We start from the raw sequence: 20,000 nt of genomic DNA, 5'->3' as shown, positions 1-20,000 counted from the left end.
GCGGTAGCTGCTGAATCTTCTACTGGTACATGGACAACCGTGGGACCGATGGGCTTACCAGCCTTGATCGTTACAAAGGGCGATGCTACCACATTGAGCCCGTTCCTGGAGAAGAAGATCAATATATATGTTATGTAGCTTACCCTTTAGACCTTTTGAAGAAGGTTCTGTTACTAACATGTTTACTTCCATTGTGGGTAATGTATTTGGGTTCAAAGCCCTGCGCGCTCTACGTCTAGAGGATCTGCGAATCCCTACTGCTTATGTTAAAACTTTCCAAGGCCCGCCTCATGGCATCCAGGTTGAAAGAGATAAATTGAACAAGTATGGTCGCCCCCTATTAGGATGTACTATTAAACCTAAATTGGGGTTATCCGCTAAGAACTACGGTAGAGCAGTTTATGAATGTCTACGTGGCGGGCTTGATTTTACCAAAGATGATGAGAATGTGAACTCCCAACCATTTATGCGCTGGAGAGACTGTTTCTTATTTTGTGCCGAAGCAATTTATAAATCACAGGCTGAAACAGGTGAAATCAAAGGGCATTACTTGAATGCTACTGCAGGTACATGTGAAGAAATGATCAAAAGGGCCGTGTGCTAGAGAATTGGGAGTTCCTATCGTAATGCACGACTACTTAACAGGTGGGTTCACTGCAAATACTAGCTTGGCTCGTTATTGCCGAGATAATGGTCTACTTCTTCACATCCATCGCGCAATGCACGCAGTTATTGATAGACAGAAGAATCATGGTATGCACTTTCGTGTACTAGCTAAAGCTTTACGTATGTCTGGTGGAGATCATATTCACGCTGGTACAGTAGTAGGTAAACTTGAAGGAGAAAGGGACATAACTTTGGGCTTTGTTGATTTACTACGTGATGATTTTATTGAAAAAGATCGAAGCCGTGGTATTTATTTCACTCAAGATTGGGTTTCTATGCCAGGTGTTCTGCCCGTAGCTTCGGGGGGTATTCACGTTTGGCATATGCCTGCTTTGACCGAGATCTTTGGAGATGATTCCGTACTACAATTCGGTGGAGGAACTTTAGGACACCCTTGGGGAAATGCACCGGGTGCCGTAGCTAATCGAGTAGCTTTAGAAGCATGTGTACAAGCTCGTAATGAGGACGTGACCTTGCCCATGAGGGTAATGAAATTATCCGCGAGGCTAGCAAATGGAGTCCTGAACTAGCTGCTGCTTGTGAAGTATGGAAGGCGATCAAATTTGAATTCGACGCAGTGGATAAATTAGATAAACCAGCTTGATAAATCAAATTTGAATTCGAAGCAATGGATACTTTGTAATCCAGTAATTACTGTCGGTTTGTTGAATTGCAATTAAACTCGGCCCAATCTTTTACTAAAAGGATTGAGCCGATTCTATTGTCTATATTTTTGATAGATATATTTTTATCTAGATATACAAGATTTTAAATACAAAAATAAAAGACTAAACACAACTCAAATTTTCTCCTGGGTCCATAATTAATCCTATGTATGGATCCTTAGGATTGGTGTATTCTTTTCTATCCTATATACCACGGTTTCGATCATGGATCGAGCCAAGCATCACAACTTCTTCTACCCATCCTGTATGTTGTCCTTTGGCTCCGTGTTGGAATAGAAACTTATTGTATTGTATTAGTAGACGAGATTTTACGAAAAAGGTTCTTGATAGGAGAAAAATTTCTTTTTTCCATTTTTTCAGTGCGGATTTTACACAACATGGGGAAATCACTATTTCTAATTGAAAATTGATATTTCTAATTCAAAAGAAAAAAGAGCTCTATCATATATAATGAACTGCTACTCCAGGTTCTCACAAAAGGGAATCGTTTCTTTCAATATTCACTCATTGTTCGTTAATAACCCTAGTGATTGTATCTAGTATGCGTATTCTGATAGGAAATAAAATATTCAATTGATTTTTCATCGAATGACTATTCATCTACTGTACTTTCATGGAAATAGAGGCAAGAAAGCTCTATGGAAAAATCATGGTTCAATTTGATCTTGTCTAAGGGAGAATTAGAATACAGATGTGGGCTAAGTAAATCAATGGATAGCCACCTTGGTCCTGTTGAAAATACTACTGTAAACGAAGACCCGACTAGAAATGATACGGATAAAAACATTCATGATTGTAGTGACAGCTCTAGTTATTACAGTAAGGTTGATCATTTAGTTGACGTCAAAGACATTCGGAATTTCATTTCTGATGACACCTTTTTAATTAGGGATAGTAATCAGGACCGTTATTCCATATATTTTGATAGTGAAAATCAAATTTTGAGCTTAACAATGATCATTCTTTTTTGAGTGAACTAGAAAGTTTTTTTTATAGTTATCATAATTCTAGTTATATGAATAATGGATCGAAAAATGATGAGTCCCACTATCATTTTAACTTGGATGATAATGATACTAACTATGGTTGGAATAATCACATTAATAGTTGTATTGACTCTTATCTTCGTTCTCAAATCTGTATTGATAGTTCCATTTTAAGTGGTAGTGACAATTCCAATGATAATTATATTTATAATTACATTTGCGGCGAAGGTGGAAATAGTAGTGAAGGCAAGAATTTCGATATAATAACTCGTGAAAATGGTAATGATTTAACTCTAAAAGAAAGTTCTAATGATCTCGATCTATACAAGGATTTGTGGGTTCAATGCGAATGCGAAAATTGTTATGGAGTAAATTATAAGAAATCGCTTAATTCAAAAATGAATATTTGTGAACAATGTGGATATCATTTGAAAATGAGGAGTTCAGATAGAATCGAACTTTCGATTGATCCAGGCACTTGGGGTCCTATGGATGAAGACATGATCTCTGGATCCCATTGAATTTCAGTCTGAAGAAGAGCTTTATAAAGATCGTATTGACTTTTATCAAAGAAAGACAGGATTAACTGAGGCTATTCAAACAGGCACGGGTCAACTAAACGGTATTCCTATAGCAATCGGGGTTATGGATTTTCAGTTTATGGGGGGGAGTATGGGATCCGTAGTAGGCGAGAAAATCACCCGTTTGATCGAATATGCTACCAATAATTTTTTACCTCTTATTCTAGTGTGTGCTTCCGGAGGAGCACGCATGCAAGAAGGAAGTTTGAGCTTGATGCAAATGGCTAAAATATCTTCCGCTTTATATGATTATCAATCAAATAAAAAGTTATTTTATGTATCAATTTTACATCTCCTACTACTGGTGGAGTGACCGCGAGTTTTGGTATGTTGGGGGATATCATTATTGCTGAACCCAATGCCTATATTGCATTTGCGGGTAAAAGAGTAATTGAGCAAACATTGAATAAAACAATACCGGAAGGTTCACAGGCGGCTGAATATTTATTCCATAAGGGTTTATTCGATCCAATCGTACCACGTAATCCTTTAAAAGGTGTTCTGAGTGAGTTAGTTCAGCTCCACGGTTTTTTTCCGTTGAATCAAAATTCAATCAAGTAGAGTCTTAAGTGAAATTTTTTGATTTGTAGTGAAAAGGTAGTTAGTTAGTTTATCAGAATCAAAGTCAAAGCCCATTACGCGGGCTTTGACTTTGTGACAAAAAAGGAATTGTCGAAAACAAATTATGTGGATAATTATTATTATCATTATCCGATATTACTAATGAGTAAACCTCTAGCAACAAGATAAAAAGCGAATTTTTCCTTCTGTGAAATGAAATTGAATTTGGAGAGACAAATAAAACGAATTTGATCTTCCTCTATTGCGTATGTATATATAATTTAAATAGAGAAAAATAGAATAGAAATATAGAGTTTTGCATCTTTCTATATCTCCTGAAAATTCTATTTTACTAATAATCCCTGTTCTTGGATCGGATTCTAACGAATCGAATCTTTCGACAATTTGTAATAAACTCTTTCTTTAGTAAATTCAAAATTCAAATTAGAAGACAAGAACAATAGAATAATAAGAAAAGTAAGAATAAAGTAAGATAATAAAGAAAGTGGATTATCTTATCATATACACCTATTTTATTTGATTTAAAAGATGGGCAAGTCCTTTTATTTAATTCTACATTCCTTGCACTTATTAGATATCTATTAGATATATAGACTCGCTTAGATATACTTAGTATTTAGATATAATTAGTATAATATACCAATTATAATATAATCGTTATAAGATATATTTCTAACTAAACAATATAACAATAACAGGTACAAATATTAAATTGAGGTACCCATTTTATGACAACTTTCAGCAGTTTTCCTCTATTTTTGTGCCTTTAGTAGGCCTAGTATTTCCGGCAATTGCAATGGCTTTTTTATCTTTGTATGTTCAAAAACTAAGATTTTTAGATTCGATGGGGCCAAGACCAAATCTTATCTATTTTTTTCAAGACTTAGATGTCATGGATACCTATTTAGTAGAATATTGTAGAACATCCGGCTTACCTGAACCGAACATAAATGAAAAGCCCTCTTATGCATACGTAAACATGGTATAGGGTTAAATGAATTATAGCAAGTGGATCGGTACCGAACGGATGTATGAAATTAAAGTCTATATATCTAGTAGATCCGTATAGGCGATCATATAAAGGATGATTTTAGATCGAAGCAATTTGATGAATTCTTCTAAAAGTTCATATCAAAATAGTCCTAGTTGATGAGAGTTACTTCGAAACAAAAAAGTAAAGTCGAATTTTTTGGTTATTCTCTCAATTCGAATAAAATGCAACTGGATCTAGTATGTATGAGTTGGCGATCAGAATCTATATGGATAGAATTTATAGTGGATCTCGAAAACAAGCAATTTCTGCTGGGCCTTTATCCTTTTTTTGGTTCATTAGGTTTTTATTAGTTGGAACTTCTAGTTATCTTGGTAGGAATTTGATATCTTTATTTCCGTCTCAGCAAATAGTTTTTTTCCACAAGGAATCGTGATGTCTTTCTATGGGATCGCAGGCCTCTTTATTAGTTCCTATTTGTGGTGCACAATTTTTGGAATGTAGGCAGTGGTTATGATCGATTCGATAGAAAGGAGGAATAGTATGTATTTTCGTTGGGGTTTTCCTGAAAAATCGTCGCATCTTTCTACGATTCCTTATGAAAGATATTCAGTCCATCAGAATAGAAGTTAAAGAGGGTATTTATGCTCGTCGTGTCCTTTATATGGAAATCAGAGGCCAGGGGCCGTTCCTTGACTCGTACTGATGAGAATTTGACTCGCGAAATTGAACAAAAGCTGCTGAATTGGCCTATTTTTTGCGTGTACCGATTGAAGTCTTTGAAATGAATTGCAGAATAAAAGCTTTCGCCGGGAGGAAAAGCTCAATCCAAGAATCCTCTTTTCTATAGCAGAACTAAACTGAAGTTTCTTCAGAATGCCCATTCAAACCAAAGCGGACGTATACGGAAGAGTCATAACATAAAAAACAGTTTTTTTGTCCACAAAATAGTTTTTATGCGTCTGTAAATGTAAAACCGCTCAACTTAATTCAGTAACAAAATAAGCAAGAAATCGAAATACTGGATTCATCTCATATATCAAAGTATTTCGAAATAAAGACTTTCGCTTTTTATTTGCAATATTTGAGTTGATACGTGAGATACAGATAGATCATATCTTGTAAATTTTCTACTTTTCTTTTCTCAATCGGCCCCTCCCTTTATCCTTTCTTTGTGCTCCTTAAGAACTAAAGAACTAAACAAGTGGATTTCTTTCTTATAACATAATGATAAACGTAATGATACCTTTTCTGTCTTTTTTTGTCACTCATTTTTGATCAGCATAATATTTTTCCTAATTTTTTTTTTCAATTATTGCTGGACTCTAGACTCTATATAGTTTAGATAACCCGCGAAAATTTTCGACATATTTGATTGCGATCTTGATATAGACAGGGCGCTCCTTCGTCTCAAAATCTGAATAGAACAATCTTTATTATTTGAAGCGGTTCTTTCGGGCAGTTATCAAAAGAGGGCAATTGCTTCGAATTTGATCAATTGAGATATCTGGAAACAATAACAATATCAATATAACAATAATATATATATTTCATTCGAATTCAAAGTGGATTCTTATTTTCTATATTCTGTATTCTTTTTAGATTCAATTAGATTCAAGGGCTAAGCACTGAATCAAAAAAACAGAGAATAGATTCATGGGCCCTACTTTATAATATAATGAAAGGCATGCTTGATAGAAAGATTAGATCACATAAAGTCAACGAATGAGGTGGGTTCATTAACAACTCACAGATGAAAAAATGGCAAAAAAGAAAGCATTCACTCCCCTTCTATATCTTGCATCTATAGTATTTTGCCCTGGTGGATCTCTCTCATTTAATAAAAGTCTGAAATCTTGGATTACTAATTGGTGGGATACTAGGCAATCCGAAACTTTTTTGAATGATATTCAAGAAAAGAGTATTCTAGAACAATTCATAGAAGTAGAGGAACTCTTCCTGTTGGACGAAATGATAAAAGAATACCCGGAAACACATCTACAAAAGCTTCGTATAGAATCCAAAAGAAACGATCCAATTGATCAAGCTGCACAATGAGGATCATATCCATACGATTTTGCACTTCTCGACCAATCTAATCTGTTTCGTTATTCTAAGTGGTTATTCTATTTTGGGGAATGAAGAACTTCTTATTCTTAACTCTTGGGTTCAAGAATTCTATATAATTTAAGCGACACAATAAAAGCTTTTTCTATTCTTTTATTAACAGATTTATGTATAGGATTTCATTCGCCCCACGGTTGGGAACTAATGATTGGCTCTATATACAAAGATTTTGGATTTGCTCATAATGATCAAATTATATCTGGTCTTGTTTCTACCTTTCCAGTCATTCTAGATACAATTTTAAATATTGATCTTTCGTTATTTAAATCGTGTATCTCCGTCACTTGTAGTTATTTATCATTCAATGAATGACTGAAAATGATTCACGGATTCAATTATAATCTTTCTTACTTTCGAGATAAGCAAAGCATGCAAAGTCGTACTTACTTTACTCTTTTCTACCCATCAGAGAATACAATTTCTCCTCTGTTTCAGCCATTTTTTTTCAGTTTTCAGTAAAAGTAAATAGCAGAATCGTGGCTAGGAACTATACTAGTGACCTACCTAATTTTATTGTAGAAATTTTCGGGATCAATGATTGGACCATGCAAACTAGAAATACTTTTTCTTGGATAAAGGAGGAGATTACTCGATCCATTTCCGTATCGCTCATGATCTATATAATAACCGGGGCTTCCATTTCAAATGCATATCCCATTTTTGCGCAGCAGGGGTATGAAAATCCACGAGAAGCAATCATGTATTGTATGTGCCAATTGCCATTTAGCGAATAAACCCGTGGATATTGAGGTTCCACAAGCGGTACTTCCTGATACTGTATTTGAAGCGGTTGTTAGAATTCCTTATGATATGCAACTGAAACAAGTTCTTGTTAATGGTAAAAAAGGGGCTTTGAATGTGGGTGTTGTTTTTATTTTACCAGAGGGGTTTGAGTTAGCCCCGCCTGATCGTATTTCACCCGAGATGAAAGGAAAGATAGGCAATCTTTCTTTTCAGAACTACCGCCCCACTAAGAAAAATATTCTTGTGATAGATCCTATTCCTGGTAAAAAATATAGTGAAATCACCTTTCCTATTCTTTCCCCAGACCCTGCTAGTAATAAAGATGTTCATTTCTTAAAATATCCCATATACGTAGGCGACAACAGGGGAAGGGGCCAGATTTATCCTGACGGGAACAAAAGTAACAGTACTGTTTATAATGCTACGACAGCAGGTATAGTAAGCAATATCATACGAAAAGAAAAAGGGGGGTACGAAATAACCATAACGGATACCTTGGATGGACATCAAGTGGTTGATATTATCCCCAGGACCAGAACTTTGTTTCAGAGGGTGAATCTATCAAACTCGATCAACCATTAACAATTAATCCTAATGTGGGTGGATTTGGTCAGGGGGATGCAGAAATAGTACTTCAAGACCCACTACGCGTCCAAGGTCTTTTGTTCTTCTTGGCATCTATTGTTTTTGCACAAATCTTTTTGGTTCTTAAAAAGAAACAGTTTGAGAAGGTTCAAGTGTCCGAAATGAATTTCTAGATCTGTGGATTTATCAACATCAAATTTGTAAAAAAGAACAAATTCTTCCTGGCAATTAGGTTAGGTATAATGAAAAAAAGGATGAAAAGTCTTTGCTTGTTTCTATTCTTTCTAGGAATTGCTTTTACCGCATTCAAAACAAAATATGTATATTGTGAAGAAGACTATTTGTCTTTACCTCTTTTTTTCTTTTTCAATCTAAATTGACTAAATTGGGGGGGGTAATTATATTCCTATTGTCAGTGTCAGATTAAAATGTTACAGAATCGTTTTGTTTTCTAAATTCAATTTGAGTAGATACTAAACATAAGATAAGTAAGTGGAGAATAGAAAGGAAGGATAAATGAGGGGAACAAATAATTACAGGGAGTATTCTTCGTCTTTCTAGCCTTCGACACAAGAAAAGGGTGTGTAAAATTCCTTTTCTTGTGTCGAAATAATAACAATTACGGGACCCGTTCGTCAAAGATTTCTATTCTTAGTTTCGATTTTTCCCGATTTTTCAGAACCCTTTATTTTTTCGATTTACTTATAATAGAATAAGTAATAAGGATAATATAATAAGTATAAAATAAGTCGAAATAAGTATAATATACTAAGTAATGGACAACCAAAAAAAAGAGAAGGAATCCTTACCGATTTTTTTTGATAAAATAGAATCAAGGCGATAAACTTATAAAATAATTTCAAACTTTGATGAAATACTAAAATAAATCGAGTAAGGTTAGACTAGTCTAGAAAAGGTTTGATTGATATCTGGTCGACAGAAAAAAAAGAAATATTAAATATATATTGTGTCATCCAATTGAGTGATTCCTTTTTTTCTTCTAACCTTGAAAGTATCGATAGATACTATCGAAGAGCAGATGCTATGAATCAATTAATTGAAATTGAGTTCATTTTTCAAAAAAATCATCGGAAAAAGTGATCCATTTGTTGTCATTTATACGACCAAAATATAATGATCATGATCATTAAGAATTCAACGGGACCCTTCCTCGCGAATCAGACAAAGAAAGAGGAGGCGGGCCCTGTTGAGTTCTTACACTTTCATGCCTATAACTTAGTTCGTCCCATTATCCATTATTCCATATTACAGGATGAACCCAATCCAGAATATGAACCATAAAAGAAAATACCTATTAAACCGATCACAGGAATACCAGTTACCGTACCTATTATCCAAAGAGGAATCCTTCCAGTAGTATCGGCCATTTATCCCGCTTCCCTCCGCATTTCATCAAGTGGTCATGCTAAAGACATAAACAGTCATAGATAATTATGAGATACAATCCTTCCGAATGGGATAAGATAATTCCTACTATTATTTAGTATTCTACTACTCTTTTTTTTCTTAATTGAAGAAATAATTGAAAATAAAACAGCAAGTACAAAAATGAGTAATAACCCCCAGTAGAGACTGGTACGATTCAATTCAACATTTTGTTCGTTCGGGTTTGATTGTGTCATAGCTCTATAATTAATTCGAATTAGGTTTATCGTTGGATGAACTGCATTGCTGATATTGACCCCAAAAAAGAAACGGTAGGTACAGCTAGTCCGTGAACAGCCAACCATCGCACTGTAAAATTGGATAGGTTCGATCTATGGTCATTGGGTCCTCCTAAAAGATCTACTAAATTCATCGAGTTGTTCCAAAGAATCAAAACGGCCAGTTATTAATGGAATTCCTTGTCGGCTCTTCTGTAAAATACTGTTTGGACGAGGGCTTCCAAACACATCATAAGCTAAACCTGTGCTGACGAATAACCAACCCGCGATGAATAGGGAAGGTATAGTAATACTATGAATGACCCAGTATCGAATACTGGTAATAATATCAGCAAAAGAACGTTCTCCTGTGCTTCCAGACATGCCGAGCTCCACATATTCTTGTAGGGATCGATTCCGTAAAAGATGGGATCAGTAAATGGGAATTCACCGAAACTCAATCTTTGTGAGATCGTCAATATTGTACCAAAGGTATTTTTAGAGTATACCGAATCAGTATAGCTATCCTTCTTCTGACACAGCAACGCAATTTCAAACAGTATATCGACGTGAAGTGCTAGATAATTTCTTTCTTCTTCTTGCTTGTCGATGTATAACCAGGTATCATGCAATAGAAAATTCTCAAATTCCTGGAGGTATTGGCTTGGGCCTAGAAACGGCGGATCAGGTAACCCGTGAATCCAACGAGTTGGTTTATAATAATTCATGAAGGAAATTATCATATTTCCGCAAGTCAATTAGATGCGAAATATAAAAATTGACTTTTTTTCGTAGTTGCACAAGAGGTTTTGTTTTTTGTTGGAAGCCCTCTTTTTTTTTTATTTTAAGGAATTGCTTAGTCGTCTAGTAACAAGTAAGAGTAGTCGATAGTATTAGATATAGATAAAAAAAAAAGAGCAAGGAATAAAAAAAAATTCTACTAATCAATATTTGTGAGGCGGCCTTTCTTGTATTCTTGTATTAGATCCAAAGGTTTTTTCTTGACCTAACTACAAAGATGATGAATCGATTTCTTTTCTTTTCTACTCTTGTCCTGCCGCTCTATTTTGTGAATACCGTTTATAATGATTGATGAAGCAAAAAATTTCAATTGAACTTATTATTTCAATTGGTATTTTTGCTTATCCCCCTCTCGTTTAAAAATTGAAACTTAGGTAAGTGCTTTATAAACATATGTATAAAAAGAACATATTTCATTTAGCTCCTTCATGCCTACTATAACTAGTTATTTCGGTTTTTTACTAGCGGCTTTAACTATAACCTCAGCTTTATTTATTGGTCTGAGTAAGATACGACTTATTTGAAAATTAATTCAATGAACGAACAATTCATAAAAACAAAGCTTTCTGTCCTATTCCATATATTCTCTAGCTCCTTACCGTGTTAATTATCAATTATTAGGTATTGATATTCATGGGCAATAGAAATTAATATTTAGGGATAGATATTACCTTTCTTTTTCTCCTTTCAAATAAATTGAAATGATTGAAGTTTTTCTATTTGGAATCGTCTTAGGTCTAATTCCTATTACTTTGGCTGGATTATTCGTAACCGCATATTTACAATACAGACGTGGTGATCAGTTGGACCTTTGATTAATTAACATACCTTTTTTGGATTAATTAACATACCTTTTTTTGACTGACCCTTTAATTTTAAATTTTGAATTTCAATTTATTTAATAATTTGAATTTTATAATTTAATCCAAGGAGGTCAAATTCGAATTGCTGTTCAATTTTTTTTTTTTCAGTTCGGTGTAATTTTCGACCTAACAAGAGCGGAATCACGCTCTGTAGGATTTGAACCTACGACATTGGGTTTTGGAGACCCACGTTCTACCGAACTGAACTAAGAGCGCTTTCTTATCATAATAAATAAGACTGTAAAAAAGAGGATTCTTTTATTTTATAACCCCAATACATCGCGCACAACTATACTATCATATATCATATATAATATGAGAAAATGATAGATTATGTATGCTTAATTTTAATCAATCTAAAACGACTCCCTCGTTACTGCTCAAAGGAGAAGTAATAGGTAGGGATGACAGGATTTGAACCTGTGACATTTTGTACCCAAAACAAACGCGCTACCAAGCTGCGCTACATCCCTTTCAATTGGCCTACAATGTCATTGTAGAGAATCCCTGTCTTGTTTTCCACACCCTTATTTCATCTATTGATATACAAAACGGATCTTTCCATTTCCTCTTTTTGGTCTCATATCATATAACAACCATATAATGAATAATAAATGAATATTTTTAGCGGGAATTCTCAGGTGAAAGGGACCTATTTTGTTTTGCTGTTTTAAGAAAGGGAAAATCTTATCTATCGAATCATTGTACATTTTAATTTGAATTAGGAATTCCGGGTACAAATAGACAAATCCAAGTGGTCTTTAACCACACATACATGCGATTATATATGTATTACCATAATGTAATACGATAAAGAAGGAGGATTTTAAATGCGAGATCTAAAACATATCTTTCCGTAGCACCGGTACTAAGTACTCTCTGGTTCGGTTCTTTAGCGGGTTTATTAATAGAGATCAATCGTTTCTTCCCGGATGCGTTAACATTCCCTTTTTTAATTCTAGTTATTGCTGCGGACGGGGCGAAAAGATTAGATCGAGATACAATCAAATATCTGTGACTACTCTCTCGCCCCCCCTTTTTTTAGTTTTTTTTTTCGAATTAGATAAGAATTAGATAAAATAAATAAGGAAGGTAGAACGAAAAAAGTAGATTCAACCTCACCGAAACTCGGGTTCAAGCTCCAATTAAATTACTAGTAGAGCGAAAAGAGAAATGTGGTGGAACAACAGTATCCTACAAGATACTTAAAGAAAATACCGTACGGTGGTTTGATTCTAAATAGAGTTCGAAATCGTTGTATTACTTATTCTTATTATTTACTATTACTCTAAATCTATATTGATTTACTATATTGATTGCAACAAAATCTTTCAAGATTTGGTTTTGAGTTAGCAACTTTATTTCTTTTTTTTTTCATTCCTTTCTTCTTCGCTTTTGATCGGAAAATAGAAAAGTTGGGTGAATTAAAAACTCAAAGGAGGTTCATGGCCAAGAGTAAAGATGTCCGAGTAACGATTATTTTGGAATGTACCAGTTGTGTTCGAAACGGCGTTAATAAGGAATCAACGGGTATTTCCAGGTATATTACTCAAAAAAATCGACACAATACGCCCAGTCGATTGGAATTGAAGAAATTCTGTCCCTATTGTTACAAACATACAATTCACGGGGAGATAAAGAAATAAATCGAATCAAGTGCTCGTATGTCACCACTTACCGAGAATATGAAAATATGACATTAGGTATATAATATATTAAGTATAAGTATAGAATTAGTTATATATAACGCATATTTTCTTTCTATATTATTAATATTATTTCTATATTATTAATATATTTTTATTTTTATTTATATATATTTAAATTATATATTTAAATGATAAATAATAATAAAATAAACAATAATAAAATAAACAAACCAAATCCTATTTATTATATTAATTCTATAATTTGAATTTTCAAAATAGGATTTTAGAAATAGAGATAGGATAGGATTCTTTTAGAAATAAGGAATAAAGAAATCATGGATAAATCCAAGCGACTCTTTCTTAAATCCAAGCGATCTTTTCAGTAGGCGTTTGCCCTCGATCCAATCGGGGATCGAATTGATTATAGAAACATGAGTTTAATTAGTCGATTTATTAGTGAACAAGGAAAATATTATCTAGGCGAGTAAATAGATTGACCTTAAAACAACAACGATTAATTACTATTGCTATAAAACAAGCTCGTATTTTATCTTCGTTACCCTTTCTTAATAATGAGAAACAGTTTGAAAGAAGCGAGTCGACCACTAGAACTACTGCTCTTAGAACCAGAAATAAATAGGCTTACCCCTTCAAAAGAATCGAATCCGGTTGGGGAAGAAAAAAAATCTTTTTTTTATTGAGCGCCTTCGCTCATCTTGTTTTGATGACCTTATCAGAACCTTATCAGAATCAGAATTTTTATCATATTAATTTCTACTCTACCTTCCCTGAGTTCATTCTCGAGGGAACCCCATTTCATTTAAAGCATTTCGTTGGATTCCTTCCGATCTCCTTATTTTCTAATCTCGTTGGAAATCATATAAAGACAATTCCTATTTGAGATAGCTATTTGTGCAAGTATTTTACGATTCAGAAGCAACTGTTTCTTGTACAGATTGTGTATTAATCTACTATAACTATAGGATACCCCCACTCCGCGAATTACTGCATTTATTCGAGTGATCCACAAACGACGAAAATCCCTTTTTTTCCTATCTCTATCCTGATGAGCCGAAACCAAAGCTCTTATTCTTTGTTGAGTAATAGTTCGAGTAAGTCTTGAATGAGCCCCTCGAAAGCTTGATGCAAATAAACTAATTTTTTTTCGACGTCTACGAGCTATATATCCCCGTTTAATTCTGGTCATTGAATAAAAGAAATTTTGATGAATAACTAATTTTTTCTTTCAGTTATTCTTTTCTAGTCTATTAATAACAAAACGGATTCTTCCAATGTATAAAATAAAAATTCCAATGGCTTTTGCTACTCTAACCGTCCCGACCACGATTTTTCCTTTTTTCTAGGCATTTCATTTCGCCTTGAAATAAGAAATTGTATTGATACTAGGTATCAAAAAAAGCATATTAACTAAAATAAAGGAGTAAATAGAAATGGATAAATAAATAGTGGGTTCCATCGTTTCTATGGTTACTTCTTAAACGGTGAGGTCCTCTCTATACACCGGAGCTCATTCCTTCATTTAATTGGTAACTTGTACAGTTCACACTCTTCGGCTCTACTCATAAATTTTCCAGTAATAGATCTTTCACAACGAGATCTATCTTATACAGTAACGGTATGTAAGGATGAGGATTAATTGGGCAGCTGACCCTGTTAGTCCGTTCTTTGCAAGAGTCGAAGCATAATCTTTTTGCTTTTTAAATAGGATTTTCCCCGCTTAATGGATAAGCATTTGCTACCAATGGGGAATTTTTTCTCATCTTAAATTCCAAGATTGGATTTGCGCCAATGGAAACCATAAATTTCATACACAATAGAAGGATATGGTAGATCTATCTTTTTTAGATAGTGAACGGACGAACCCCATTCTATTCACTGGTATGGATCGTTGATACTGAAAAGTTGTTTTTTTCTCAGCCCATGATCTGAACAAGTCGCACATACACCCTAGTACATGTTCCTCGGCGCTGAGGACATCCCCCAAGAGCAGGGGATTTCGTGACATTTCTAATTGGCTGTCTTGCATTTCTAATAAGTTGTTTAATAGTTGGCATACTGAATCATATACATAATAGACTGGTTTAGATCGATCCTAACCAGATGATTCTGAATTACTTCTTTTTCTATTTAATAGATTAATAAAATATTAACCCCTTAGGCTTAAGTTAAGAAGGAAAGGAAGAAGAGGGATTAAATCAATCTTAATAAAATTGTGGATTGGTGTTAAATCGTTGCTATTGCTATTTGTTATTTAACTTATTTAACCGCTACAAGATCCACAATTCCATGAGCTTGGGCTTCTGTTGTTGACATAAAAACATCTCTTTCCATGTCTTCGGATACAACCCATAGGGGCCTGTTCGTTCTTTGTACATAAACCCTTGTGAGGCTTTCGAGAAGTTTCAGTAGTTCTTCCGCTTCCAGGATAAATTCTCTTGTTTGTGCCTCATAAAAAGAACTGGCAGGTTGATGGATCATTACCCTGATGATATAACATAATAAAAGGTTCTTCTAACTCACATAATGAGGCGAGAAGAATAGCTAAAAATAGCTAAAGAATAATAAGAAAAAAAAGATAGAATTGAACAACCGTACAGGCATTTTTGTGCATTGCATACGGCTTTCCAATGGAATTCTTTTTTCTTCATCGAAAAAGAAAAGAGAAAATATAGAGAGCGTCTATTAGACCCAGATCACTAAATAATCCAATTACCACCCTTCTTTTTTTTTCTTTTTTTTTCGGAAAAGTTCAAAAATACTATGATGGCTCCGTTGCTTTATATATTTATTTCGTCTGTAATTCAGCAATCCTAAAGTTTTTTTTTTTTTTCAAAAGAAAGAAAAAATAGTCTTTTTTTTTCGTACTCTTTTATTTTATAACATAAATATTGTTATAAATATTGTTAATAGCCTCTGGTGTGAAAAGAAAAAGTTTGTGACGCTGAGATGGGCCCACGAAAGCTAAGATAAAATTGAAATGCCCTTTCTCTCATACTACTCTTTCGATACATAATCTAATGTTTTGAAAAAAAGAAATCAAAAATTTCATATCGAATTCGAAGTGCCATGCTATTATTACTTACTAATTCATATTTCATAGGGCGAAGGCATAGTCTTCTTTTTCTTTCCATCAAATAAAACTCATTGGCGCCGAGCGTGAGGGAATGCTAGACGTTTGGTAATTTCTCCTCCGGCCAGGAGAAAAGATCCCATTGAAGCAGCCAATCCCATGCATATTGTATGCACATCTGGTTGCACAAATTGCATAGTATCATAAATAGCTACTCCGGGTATTACCCATCCGCCAGGAGAGTTTATAAACAAATACAGATCTTTGGTATCATTCTCTATACTGAGATATACCATAAGACCAATAAGTTGATTCGAGATCTCGCTATCAACCTCTTGGCCTAAAAAAAGTAATCTTTCTCGATAAAGTCGGTTGATTAGGATAAAATTGTATCCCTTAGTAGCCGTACAGGCACCTTTTGATGCATACGGTTCAACAAAAATTGCGAAAAAAAATCAATGTGTAGATTCTAGCCATCCTTCGTTTTTTCTAGTGTGCCTTTTCTAACTTCTAATTTCTAACGAAGGGGCTTTTTCTTCCATTTTTTAAATAAAATGAAATTAAAGAAAGATAAGTTTTGGCCCGTTTTCCTATAATCTATAATATAGAAAAATTCGCTAAACTTATCGCACAAACTTTTCATTGATCTATTTTTTTTTCATTGGGATTCAATCCAAATCACGATGTCATTTTCTTGTTCCTGAATGGGTTTCATCAATTTTTTATTCAATTTTTTTAGGTTTATGCTTTACTCCGAGTAAAGATCCGCCTGATTTTGATTTGCGCATATAGGACAAATGACCCAATACCACATCTTTTGCTATGATTTCATTTCCTTTTTATTTTAATTTAATTCCTTTTCTTTCATGTTTTCCGCCAAATATTCAACGTATTTCATATTATTCGATTGATTAATAGTTTGAAATCGTTCTTATTTCTATTTCGAATTTGTAAATAAAAAAGATTTATGATTATGATATAGGTGGTAATCATAAATGTATTACCAATTGGGTTTTTTCTAAACGGAGCCTGGATGCTTCATTTTTTCGGTCCAACCAAGCCAACCATAAATCAGTCTAATTGAAAATATTAATCTGGATACCCCCCCAAAAAAATGAAATGGATCTCTAATTGCACTTCATTACACTTCGCGCTACAAATTTTTGATAATTCAATCAATCTTTTTGGGGCGAAACAGAGGATATCTCGATCAAGGAGAGAACGGGGAATCCTATATGACCCAATATATTTGACAAGTCGCACTATACGTCAACCCAAACTGCATCTTCTCTCCCGGATTTCGAAAAGGAACTTTGGAACACCAATAGGCATTAAAGGAAAGAAAAAGAATTAAATACTATATTTCACTTTGATCTGGAAGCGTAATAATGGTCTTAATAATATTGGCCTCATATTTTATACATAGATAGAATAAGGCCATAAAATAAAGAAAGACAGAATGAATGAAAGAGAATTCTTACCAATAGGTCCTTTGAATGACGAACAAATAGGGATGCGTTCATTCATAAAAAATAGGATCAACCCCCATTGCGTATTGATACTTATCGGGTATAGAATAGATCTGCTTCTTTTTTCTTCTGAGCCGAATTCTTCCTTAATTACTAATGGAATAGAACAAATATTAATCCTTTCTCCGAAAGAATCCACCGAAAAGGGAGGTATTCCAATGCAATAAAGTTACATAGTGTCTATTTTTCGTTGATAAAGGGTATTTCCATGGGTTTGCCTTTGGTATCGTGTTCATACTGTCGTATTGAATGATCCCGGTCGCTTGCTTTCTGTTCATATAATGCATACGGCTCTGGTTGCTGGTTGGGCCGGTTCAATGGCTCTATATGAATTAGCCGTTTTGATCCCTCCGATCCTGTTCTTGATCCAATGTGAGACAAGGTATGTTCGTTATACCCTTCATGACTCGTTTAGGAATAACCAATTCATGGGCGGTTGGAGTATTACAGGGGGACTATAACAAATCCGGGTATTTGGAGTTACGAAGGTGTGGCTGAGCACATATTGTGTTTTCTGGCTTGTGCTTCTTGGCAGCTATCTGGCATTGGGTATATTGGGATCTAGAAATTTTTGTGATGAGCGCACAGGAAAACCTTCTTTGATTTGCCCAAGATTTTGGAATTCATTTATTTCTCTCAGGAGTGGCTTGCTTTGGCTTTGGCGCATTTCATGTAACAGGATTGTATGGTCCTGAATATGGGTGTCGGACCCTTATGGACTAACTGGCAAGGTCCAACCTGTAAATCCGGCGTGGGGCGTGGAAGGTTTTGATCCTTTTGTTCCGGGAGGAATAGCCTCTCATCATATTGCAGCAGGGACATTGGGCATATTAGCGGGCTTATTCCATCTTAGTGTCCGCCCGCCCCAACGTTTATACAAAGGATTACGTATGGGAAATATTGAAACCGTCCTTTCCAGTAGTATAGCTGCTGTCTTTTTTGCAGCTTTTGTTGTTGCCGGAACTATGTGGTATGGTTCAGCAACTACCCCCATCGAATTATTTGGTCCTACTCGTTATCAATGGGATCAAGGATACTTCCAGCAAGAAATATATCGAAGGGTTAGTGCTGGGTTAGCCGAAAATCAAAGTTTATCAGAAGCTTGGTCTAAAATTCCTGAAAAATTAGCTTTTTATGATTACATTGGCAATAATCCGGCAAAAGGAGGATTATTCAGAGCGGGTTCAATGGACAACGGGGATGGAATAGCCGTTGGGTGGTTAGGGCACCCTATCTTTAGAGATAAAGACGGGCGTGAACTTTTGTACGTCGTATGCCTACTTTTTTGAAACATTTCCGGTTGTTTTGGTAGACGGAGACGGAATTGTTAGAGCGATGTCCCTTTAGAAGGGCAGAATCAAAGTATAGTGTCGAACAAGTAGGTGTAACTGTTGAGTTCTATGGCGGCGAACTCAATGGAGTGAGTTATAGTGATCCTGCTACTGTGAAAAAATATGCTAGACGTGCTCAATTGGGTGAAATTTTTGAATTAGATCGTGCTACTTTGAAATCCGATGGTGTTTTTCGTAGCAGTCCGAGGGGTTGGTTTACTTTTGGGCATGCTTCGTTTGCCTTGCTTTTCTTCTTCGGACACATTTGGCATGGTGCTAGAACCCTGTTCAGAGATGTTTTTGCCGGTATTGATCCAGATTTGATGCTCAAGGAATTTGGAGCATTCCAAAACTTGAGATCCAACTACAAGAAGACAAGTAGTCTGATGCAAGATTGCTTTGTTATTTTCGCTTCTACTTATTTGTGATTTGCCATAGGCTGCTGAAAAATCTTGATTTAAATCGCCGCCTTTTCTTTGATTCTTGTTCTTTCTTTATTTTATTCGGGAGATGATTCCAAATAAACAGGTACGGAAGCTATAATTGTAAACCACGATCGAATTTATGGAAGCATTGGTTTATACATTCCTCTTAGTATCTACTCTAGGGATAATTTTTTTCGCTATCTTTTTTCGAGAACCGCCTAAAATTCTAACTAAAAAAATGAAATGATTTTTCATTATCTCAATTGAAGTAATGAGCCTCCCAATATTGGGAGGCTCATTACTTCAATTAGTCCCCGTGTTCCTCGAATGGATCTCTTAATTGTTGAGAGGGTTGCCCAAAAGCAGTATATAAGGCGTACCCAGTAAAACTTACAAGTAAACCAGATATAGAGATGGCGACTAAGGTTGCTGTTTCCATTATTATATAATTTCAAGATCACAATGGGTCTATGATAAGATTGTTTATTTACAGCGGAATGATATACAAAGTCAACAGATCTCACTGAATACAAAATAAGATTTATGGCTACACAAACCGTTGAGGGTAGTTCTAGATCTGGTCCAAGACGAACTGTTGTAGGGGATTTTTTGAAACCATTGAATTCGGAATATGGTAAGGTAGCCCCTGGATGGGGAACGACTCTTTGAATGGGTGTCGCAATGGCTTTATTTGCGATA

The 20,000-nt window shown here is 34.8% G+C and overlaps 1 long non-coding RNA gene, 2 other non-coding genes and 6 pseudogenes across 3 annotated transcripts; 6 read left to right on the top strand and 3 right to left on the bottom strand.

Moving 5' to 3' along the window:
- Nucleotides 1-1,391, top strand: part of LOC128038554 (ribulose bisphosphate carboxylase large chain-like) — a 1,558-nt pseudogene extending 167 nt beyond the window's left edge.
- Nucleotides 1,392-1,593: 202 nt separating this feature from the next.
- On the top strand, nt 1,594-3,588 carry LOC128038553 (acetyl-coenzyme A carboxylase carboxyl transferase subunit beta, chloroplastic-like; annotated as a pseudogene).
- A 1,104-nt stretch (nt 3,589-4,692) lies between these two features.
- LOC128038555 (photosystem I assembly protein Ycf4-like) lies at nt 4,693-5,342 on the top strand (annotated as a pseudogene).
- Nucleotides 5,343-5,669: 327 nt separating this feature from the next.
- Nucleotides 5,670-6,935, top strand: LOC128038552 (chloroplast envelope membrane protein-like; annotated as a pseudogene).
- A 148-nt stretch (nt 6,936-7,083) lies between these two features.
- LOC128038551 (cytochrome f-like) lies at nt 7,084-8,163 on the top strand (annotated as a pseudogene).
- Nucleotides 8,164-11,418: 3,255 nt separating this feature from the next.
- On the bottom strand, nt 11,419-11,492 carry TRNAW-CCA (transfer RNA tryptophan (anticodon CCA)). The gene has a single exon. It is a non-coding gene; the product is annotated as a tRNA-Trp (tRNA).
- Nucleotides 11,493-11,675: 183 nt separating this feature from the next.
- On the bottom strand, nt 11,676-11,749 carry TRNAP-UGG (transfer RNA proline (anticodon UGG)). Its single transcript has one exon. It is a non-coding gene; the product is annotated as a tRNA-Pro (tRNA).
- A 6,178-nt stretch (nt 11,750-17,927) lies between these two features.
- LOC128038549 (photosystem II CP47 reaction center protein-like) lies at nt 17,928-19,263 on the top strand (annotated as a pseudogene).
- Nucleotides 19,264-19,518: 255 nt separating this feature from the next.
- Nucleotides 19,519-19,994, bottom strand: LOC128038559 (uncharacterized). The gene is made up of 2 exons (XR_008193628.1): nt 19,604-19,994; nt 19,519-19,559 (listed from the first exon to the last, which is right to left on the bottom strand). It is a non-coding gene; the product is annotated as an uncharacterized LOC128038559 (long non-coding RNA).
- Nucleotides 19,995-20,000: the final 6 nt, after the last annotated feature.

This window comes from Gossypium raimondii, unplaced genomic scaffold, assembly GCF_025698545.1.
Source record: "Gossypium raimondii isolate GPD5lz unplaced genomic scaffold, ASM2569854v1 Contig00295, whole genome shotgun sequence".
In the NCBI taxonomy this organism is placed as follows: domain Eukaryota; kingdom Viridiplantae; phylum Streptophyta; class Magnoliopsida; order Malvales; family Malvaceae; genus Gossypium; species Gossypium raimondii.
The sequence above is the reverse complement of the archived record's forward strand: the minus strand, read 5'-3'. Positions and strand labels throughout refer to the sequence as shown.